This window comes from Echiichthys vipera, assembly GCF_963691815.1.
Source record: "Echiichthys vipera genome assembly, chromosome: 4".
Lineage (NCBI taxonomy): Eukaryota > Metazoa > Chordata > Actinopteri > Perciformes > Trachinidae > Echiichthys > Echiichthys vipera.
In genome coordinates this window covers 23,363,765-23,371,928 of record NC_139829.1, presented here as the reverse complement: position 1 = coordinate 23,371,928, position 8,164 = coordinate 23,363,765, and the positions used below count along the sequence as shown (strand labels likewise).

At 39.8% G+C, this 8,164-nt stretch overlaps 1 long non-coding RNA gene across 1 annotated transcript; it reads left to right on the top strand.

Moving 5' to 3' along the window:
- Positions 1–3,402: 3,402 nt before the first annotated feature.
- LOC310946406 lies at positions 3,403–5,438 on the top strand. Its single transcript, XR_014593186.1, has 3 exons — positions 3,403–3,454; positions 4,162–4,302; positions 5,337–5,438. It is a non-coding gene; the product is annotated as an uncharacterized lncRNA (long non-coding RNA).
- Positions 5,439–8,164: the final 2,726 nt, after the last annotated feature.

The window sequence follows — 8,164 nt, the reverse complement described above, 5'->3', positions numbered from 1 at the left end:
ACATATTCATGCAGGATAAACAGTCATAGCATTTTGACTCCTCTGGTTTCCATTACATTTGTTTACCCTCAATATATCAGTGCATTATCCAGAGCAAAATCTCACAGCAAAAACATGTTGGTTTTATTTATATTATCATCCATTAAGTACAACAAGCTTTGTGTCAGCATGTAGTGAGCCAACATGGTAGCATTACAGGAAGACAATCGTTCTGGTTGAACGTGCTGGTTTCACTTCATTTCCATGTCATGTTCCAATCCCTTAATATATGACTTTGAAGTTACAAACTAATCTAATGCATTTCTCTAGTGCCATTCCAAAATACATCAACAAAGCAAGGTCCCATAGTTTAAAAGGTTAGATTTTATTATAAAGCAGGTGGAGGTGCCATATACAGTAAATACTGGAAAGTATCAAAACCCTCAATCAACAGAGAAATGTACACAGCCCATGTTCAGAAACTGTGACTTTAAACGAGCCGTCAGGACTTCTGTACGGTTGTAATGTTACAACATACTGTAAGTGCCGCTACAGTTCGGTCATTCCCCAGCTGATGGTACAGAGGCTCCGAAAATGCAGACATGGTCGAACCTTAAACGCTGACCTATCACAGCAGACTGGGCTTTTTTAAGGCGGCTTAAAGAGACGCTTAAACGGAGCATTTTAGACCGAGGATGAATACAGGTATATTTAGACAGACAGTTTGAGAAAAATTGTGTGTTTTTAAAAGCATGTATGCAAGCAAGTACCAACCTGAAAATTACTATTATAAGGGACCTTTAATATACTATGAAATGAGCACATCAAGGATGACACAAGCAAACGAACAAAGTGATGTAGCTAGGTATAGCACAAATGTATCAGTATGTCCTATAAAATGACTATTTATGCAAGCTCTCTTTACATAAAATCCTGAAATGTTTTGCTATTAATATTATGTATTACAATAATTACTTCAAAAGCACATTGTGACATGCAAAGCTTCAAGTAGTCCTACAGTTTAAACACGTGCCTGAATGTCTGCTCTCTCCAACAAAGGTTTTTCTGCTTTGGGTTTGAGAAGGGTATCAAGTATTTCAAGTCCAACTGAATTAATTTGATGCTTTTGCAAAACATTTTTTTTAATTTAAAGTTTTAGATTTAAGTTACAAGATTGACTTAAGTCTAAGTCACATGACTCAAGTCCACACCTCTGCTCTCAGGTGCTGTATTGAGTAGAGTGAGCCAGAAGCATCTCCTTTCACTTGTCAACAAGGGAATATCAATTCCACAATATGTTAGCCCTGTTATTTGGGTCTCCCCTCACAGCTTTTCCAGCGCTCTGCTTGAAGAAACGGGGTAGCTCAGCTCCCCTGAGAAACAGCTCCAACTTCTAGAGGCCGTCCAGAAGTAGGGCATCCAGCTTTAGTTTAACCAGGAGGCTATTTCTGTGAATTAAAAAAAAGCACATGTCATAAAGTACAGTTGCAGGCACATGATAAAGGTGAATGGGGTGTTGCAGCCAGGTGGTATTTGGTAAGTCATCGGTGGCACCTGGCAGGTCTAGTTTCAATCATAAGACGAAGGATTTTTTCTTTTACTGTGTGTGCTCTGATCCATTTCACTCTCACTCCAGTCCGCCACAACACCTTTTCCTGAAAGGACTCTGGTGTCCTTGTGCCTGGTGCAGAATCAGTCCTCCTGTCAGCCTGATCTAATCACTATCCTCTAACGGTAAAACAAAGAATGTTGTATATTTCCTCTATTGGAGGGATTTACATCAAGTTAATCAAGGTACAACACGGGCCCAGGTCACAGAGAAAGCTTTGTGTGCCTATCCTTACCTTAAGCCCTGAAATTCACCATTCACTATCATGACAAATGAGCACCATGTCTATAATATTGTACTCCCACTAACCCATCACAGCCACAGCCCCCCCCCCCTGCCCCACTTATAACAGTGTTGATAGTAGAGAATATACAGTAAAGTATTAGGTTTTGTTATATATATATATATATATACACACACACACACACACACACACACACACACACACTCAGTATTCTTACTTTAATGCTGGTTGATACATGATGGCAATTTATTGATTATATAAAATGCAGATAATCTCCATAGTCATCCTAAGGTGCATACTGTCATCCAGCAACATGTGAGGGAAAAATAATGTTGGGCATTCATTATGTAATTAACAATCTAAACACAACACAGTCGTGTGTCATGTAGTTCCTCTTGCGCAACACAGAATATAACAAAAGGGAAGCTGTCAGGGCTGTCAAGTATTGACTTAAAACACAAGCACACCTGCATGGAGTCAACCAGCCTAATGTAAAATCAGATGTAATGGGACTCTCTATCTGCTCTCTATCTATCAGTCCAGTAACCCTCACTTTAATCTTTTCTTATAGGATAATAACTTTATTCAGTTTTTCAAAAATATCTCAAAACTCTTTTTATCCCTTTAATTTTGTCGACCCTAATCCTCTTTGAGTAATCACATAAAAAAGACAAAGCATTTAAAGATTACGTTCTGGATTCAAAATGTTATTTAAGTAAAGGTAACATATTGCTGTAACAAATTCCTCTAAGTTCAAGTGGCTAAATGATCGTATGCAGAAGTACTGTTTTTGGCACAACATAGGGGGATAAACAGTAGCCTACCTCTTATGCAAATGTAACAACTTAACGTTGTGTGGGGTAGTGTGATCTACAACAATGGCATCATATTTAATTAGATGATCATGTAATAATATCAAAACAATATAACGTTTGGGGTTCTTGTACTTTACTTGAGTCATTTTATTTTATGCTACTTTATACTTCTACTCCACTCCACTACATTTCAGAGTAAATATTGTACTTTTTACTCCGCTACATTCATTTGGTAACTTAAGTTACTAGTTACATTACAGATTCAGATTATCAACACAAAATATGATCAACAAACGAAATAACATATTGTTATAGATGAAGCTACACATCAAAAATACAGCATACGCACCTTTATCAGCTGCAACATATGAGTGATATTTACATGTTTCTATCAATAATTATATTCTGATTATAATATTCTGAAATGGGCTATTCTGCATAATACTACTTTTGTACGTTTTCAGCTTATCATTACTTTTGCACTGTTAGTAACATTCTGAATGAAGGAAACTGTACTTGTAACAGTGTGGTATTACTACTTTTACTTTTTTAAGTAAAAGCTCCGAGTACTTCTTTCACCCCTGCACAGTAGACAGAGCTGAGTGGTGGAAATCTCACAGGACAGAAAAACATCTGTAAACGGAGCAGCTGCTGTGCTACTGTCTCTTTAAATATCCCTTCCAGTCCGTTGCCCCGGTAACCCGGAAGCTTCACGTCCTCCATGCTCTGCACTCCTCAGAGTCCTTCCTGTTTTAGAAATTTCAAGGAAGCAGCAGCAACTGAACTGGACAGTCGCATACACTGATGGTGCGTGAGTCGAACAAGAAGCATGCATGCGTCTACTGTACACAGCTGTTCCTCTCCGAAATGGGTTTCGTTTGGTTGACACGAATGGGAAATAAAAGCACGAATGTCCTCCTGTAGCTGCTCGCAGTGGCTCCATGTAGCGACTGCACACATTCCGGGAGTTGTTTGTGAGAGTGCGAAACATTAAACATATGTTGACTGTTGTTGATAGAGTGACAGAGCAGTCTGAATTAGAAGGGCGTGTGGAAATGTTGTTTTTGTAGTGCCTGCCGCCTGGTTTTAAAGCAAGAATAACTTTGCTGTGTTTGCATAATTAATTCAGTTGTTGCACGTGTGTAAAGTGCAAAGGGCGAATACACGTCTGCTGCCGTACCAACAGTTTTACATCTTTTAAGAGCAGTAATGCTGACAAATAGGCTCGTTAGTTGTTCATGCATAGTGTTATTGCAGTGTGAATTATAACTGTTCCGTTTATTGGTTTAGTTATACGCTTGTGGGCTGTACATCATTCAACAGTATGTTGTTTTGGCTCACTGCCACCTTACAGGTGCAACAAGCTTTGAAGCAATTACCTTTATGGTCTTTGTTAATAAAGGGATTCTCTGGCATGCACAGGCTTGTTAGCTATGGTGTAACACAATAGTTGTGCTTGACAATAACACTTTGTAGTTCTTATTCTTCTCCTTTTCAATTCCCACATGTGACAGGGTGCATCTGAGTGATCTTTGGGAGGAGAGGACCCATGCTCTCTCATATTTGTGCTGCCACTCCAGCCCTGTACATATTGTGGATCACTATGGCCCAGATAGCTGGCCAGGAGGACAGAGAGAAAACTACTGCACTCAAAGGTAGATACTCTAAAATATATATATTTATTTTTAAAAGGACCTTAAAACAAAGGAAACGAGGGAGTAACTATACTGAAAAGGTGTTCAAAGGACTTGGAAAAAGATTATGATTACAACCTACATAGTCACATAGACTTTGTTATGATCTCACTTATAATTTCTAGGTGGCTAGTTTTGATTCAATTTACTTTTTATCTTTAACAAAAACACATTGTTTCTCTATCTGAACGGACGCTACTCGAAATGCCTGCTGATTTGACCGTTTTTATCCAGTCTTACCTGAATGAAAGCACAACATGTCTGACTTGTCTAATACCTATAACACACTTCATTCTGACTGTAGTCTTTAAATTGATGATATCCACTTTACTTGTTTCTATACTCTCTAAAGGAAAGAATGCATAGTTCCTGTGAGGTTGCACCGCACTAGAGTTAAATTATAGATGGCATGATAAAAAATGTGAAACAAAACAATAAAGTGCACAAGACACACTTGATGCACTATTTCTTATTGTATTTGTATAAAGGAATGTGCGAGATTCCTTTGAAGATGCCTTTAAAATGCATTTGGTCTGTCTGACTCTAATTGAAATGTAAATGAAATGTTCCACTTAACCTTGAATGAGACATATTCACCCATCCTTTTAGCACATCAATTTGCATATTTTTTTTCTTACTGCAGTTATAGAATTTTCAGAAAACATGTTCATAGACATTTTGGTTTTACTACTAGTTGATGGGGATATTCTCTTTTCCACCTCATATTCCACGCTAAGGATGATGAAAAGCTTTCTGTTAAACCGAGTAGGGAGGATTTTGTTGTTAGCAGTTGTTGTTGCTTCATAACTTACCCCAATGAAGTGACATTATTAAATTCTAATTTAGGTGATGTCACTAGATATTCTAGGGTTATGATGTTGCGAATGAGATTATGGCATAACATTTTGACTTTGACATTCTTTGAAGGAAAGCAGCAATGTCTGTTGTCACTACTTTTGTTCACCTTTGATCTTATATTTTCTCCTGCTCCTCAGATTTGCTGTCAAGAATAGACTTAGATGAACTGATGAAGAAAGATGAACCTCCTTTCACTTTTCCCAAAACACTAGAGGAGTTTGAATATGCCTTCAATGAATGTAAGTACATCTTTTAGTCTTTAAAGCACACAAAGCCTTCTGTTTTTACAAAAAAAACCAACACACAACCAACATAATCCCATGAACTCCAGTGAATAGAAAAACACTGCTGACAGATCAAACAATAATTCAGAAGTATTAATCTCGCCACTGGATTGTCAAAACCACATGCGTTCCAGATATAAACTGCAGGAAACAACCAAATGGGTTTGTTTCTCATTATATAACATGTAATCCATAGCAGTGGTTCCCATCCTTTTGGCTTGTGACCCCTGAAAAATGAAGGACTCCCTAATTGTGATTTTTCCCTCTTGTAACGTCTCTGTGTGTGTGTGTGTGTGTGTGTGTGTGTGTGTGTGTGTGTGTGTGTGTGTGTGTGTGTGTGTGTGTGTGTGTGTGTGTGTGTGTGTGTGTGTGTGTGTGTGTGTGTGTGTGTGTGTGTGTGTGTGTGTGTGTGTGTGTGTGTGTGTGTGTGTGTGTGTGTGTGTGTGTGTGTGTGTGTGTGTGTCAATTATTAGTGGTAGGGAAGAGCAGAGCTTGACCCACAGTGGTTGAGGTCCGGACGATGTAAAAGTCTCTTTAAAATTCCCTTGGCTTGCTTTAATCAAACCAGGTGGCGAAAAAGAGTTGGAAAGAGGGCGGTGACTCTTAGTATTTCCCTGTAGCCTCTCTCTCTCTCTCTCTCTCTCTCTCTCCCTCGCTCTCTCGCTCTCCCCCTCTGTTCTCTGTCATAGTCTCTGCTGGCTGTCTGGCTGGCTGAGTGGGGGACATGTTGTGTACTCTACGGCCCGTCAGTAACCTACTCAGCCTTGCCCTCCGCCTGACGGAGCATTTGCATAACCTCGCTGCGCCTAAGAACAGAGACACAGAGACTTACCCCCCACCCGCCCCCGTGCCAACACCCGCCACCACCCCCAACTCCCCCGTCAAGTCCCAGCTCAGTCTCCCATGGAGGGATGAACATACTCTCCAATATCCAGATACTCTCCCTTTCTTTTACCTCATCCTCCTGTCTCCCCTGTTCTTCTTTTTCTCTCTCTCTTTGTATCTCTCTATTTCCACTCAACATCCAAAGCCCCAAACCCCCTGGCACGCACACACACGCACACACACGCACACACACGCACACACACACACACACACACACACACACACACACACACACACACACACAAACACACACAAACACACACACTCAAACAGCCATACCCATCTGTATGTCTTGTCAATTTCCACTCAGGCCTGTTTTTGAAGGATAGCATTTCACAGTAGTTCTGGCTCGCAGGCATTTCTATAGCTACACCCAAGCTACCTTTGCCTGAGACAGGTGGAACAAACATGTTAATTTGACCATGTAATGATGTGAATACAGACGAGGCTGTGTACAATAGTTTGCAGGTATCTTAATCACTGAAGATGATGACTTCATCTAGCTAGCCCTCCAGTTTTCCATTACTGGAAATCCAAGGTTATGTACACCTAATTAAGCGGCCAAATTGAGAACAGAATGCTAATTATGACAGAAAAGAGGAGAAAAGTTGAGAAAACGTTATTCCTCTGAGAGGATGTGTTGAGGGAGGCAATGGAGCTGATCACCCCCCAGCTCACTTGTATCCACACACACACACACACACACAGAGACACACACGCACCCGCACACACACACACACCCCTTTCTTACAGTAGGATTTCATTATAGTTCCTCTCTTCCTTCTCTTAGGCAGTAGTGTTTAGATCCTCACCCCTCTGTGAATGCATAATTGATTTTCTTCAAGGTACTTTTTGTGCATGCTGCTTTATCCTAACTTCTCACTCCTGCTCTACCTCTCAGGCACACATCTGCTTTTTTTAATGCAACATGATGACAAACCTAGATTCAGGACTACAGCGACTAACCATGAAAGCAAGCGCTGTAATACACAGTGTGTTAGCAATGTAAGATTTATCACATTGATATAGGGGTGAAAATGGTGGCAATTTACAAGGAGATGAAAAAAATGCTTATGTATTCTTTTATCTTGCAAAGATATTATATTTATTTATATCTTAGATGGGTTTCTCCATGCTGTGCAATAATTGAGAAAGTATGAGAGCCCCCTGGCTATTTGGGTTAAGTATGTGTACTTTTCAGTGGTTTAGCTCATACAAAATCTGCAGTCATAAAGGTCAAAATTAAATTTTACACTGTTTAGTGTTTTATTGTGTTGTAATGTCAACCGCAGGATAGATGGGCTCATTGCTAAGGTATAAACTTAGTGGTTCCACAACCACACAAGGGTAATTGTTTATTAAGAAAAAAAGTAGCAACCTTTCTGAACAGCACTTTCCTTTCTTATGACTGTTTTATATCAAATAAAACCTGGATGTGTTGAGAACTCCTCTAAATTATAATAAATCACTTAAACATTGTCCCAAAAAGCCTGAGTTTCTTCTCAGTCAATTACTGTGTTGTAATGGCGTTCTTCCACTCTGGCAACAATTTACAGACACACAAATACTTAGCCTAGTGACACCTTCTGTATGACCACACCTGATCCTCCTGGCTGTAGTTGCTGGTGTGTGTGTGTGTATTTTGACTGTGTGTAATCTGTGCTGGTTAGGGTGATTGGCTGATGCCCAGACAGTGTACTCAAAGGAATTGTAAGGAGCAGTTGTCGTTTTGGCTAATGCGTGCCAGGCCACCTTTCTCTCTCACAAAAAACCATGAGAACGTTTTTTCCCACATC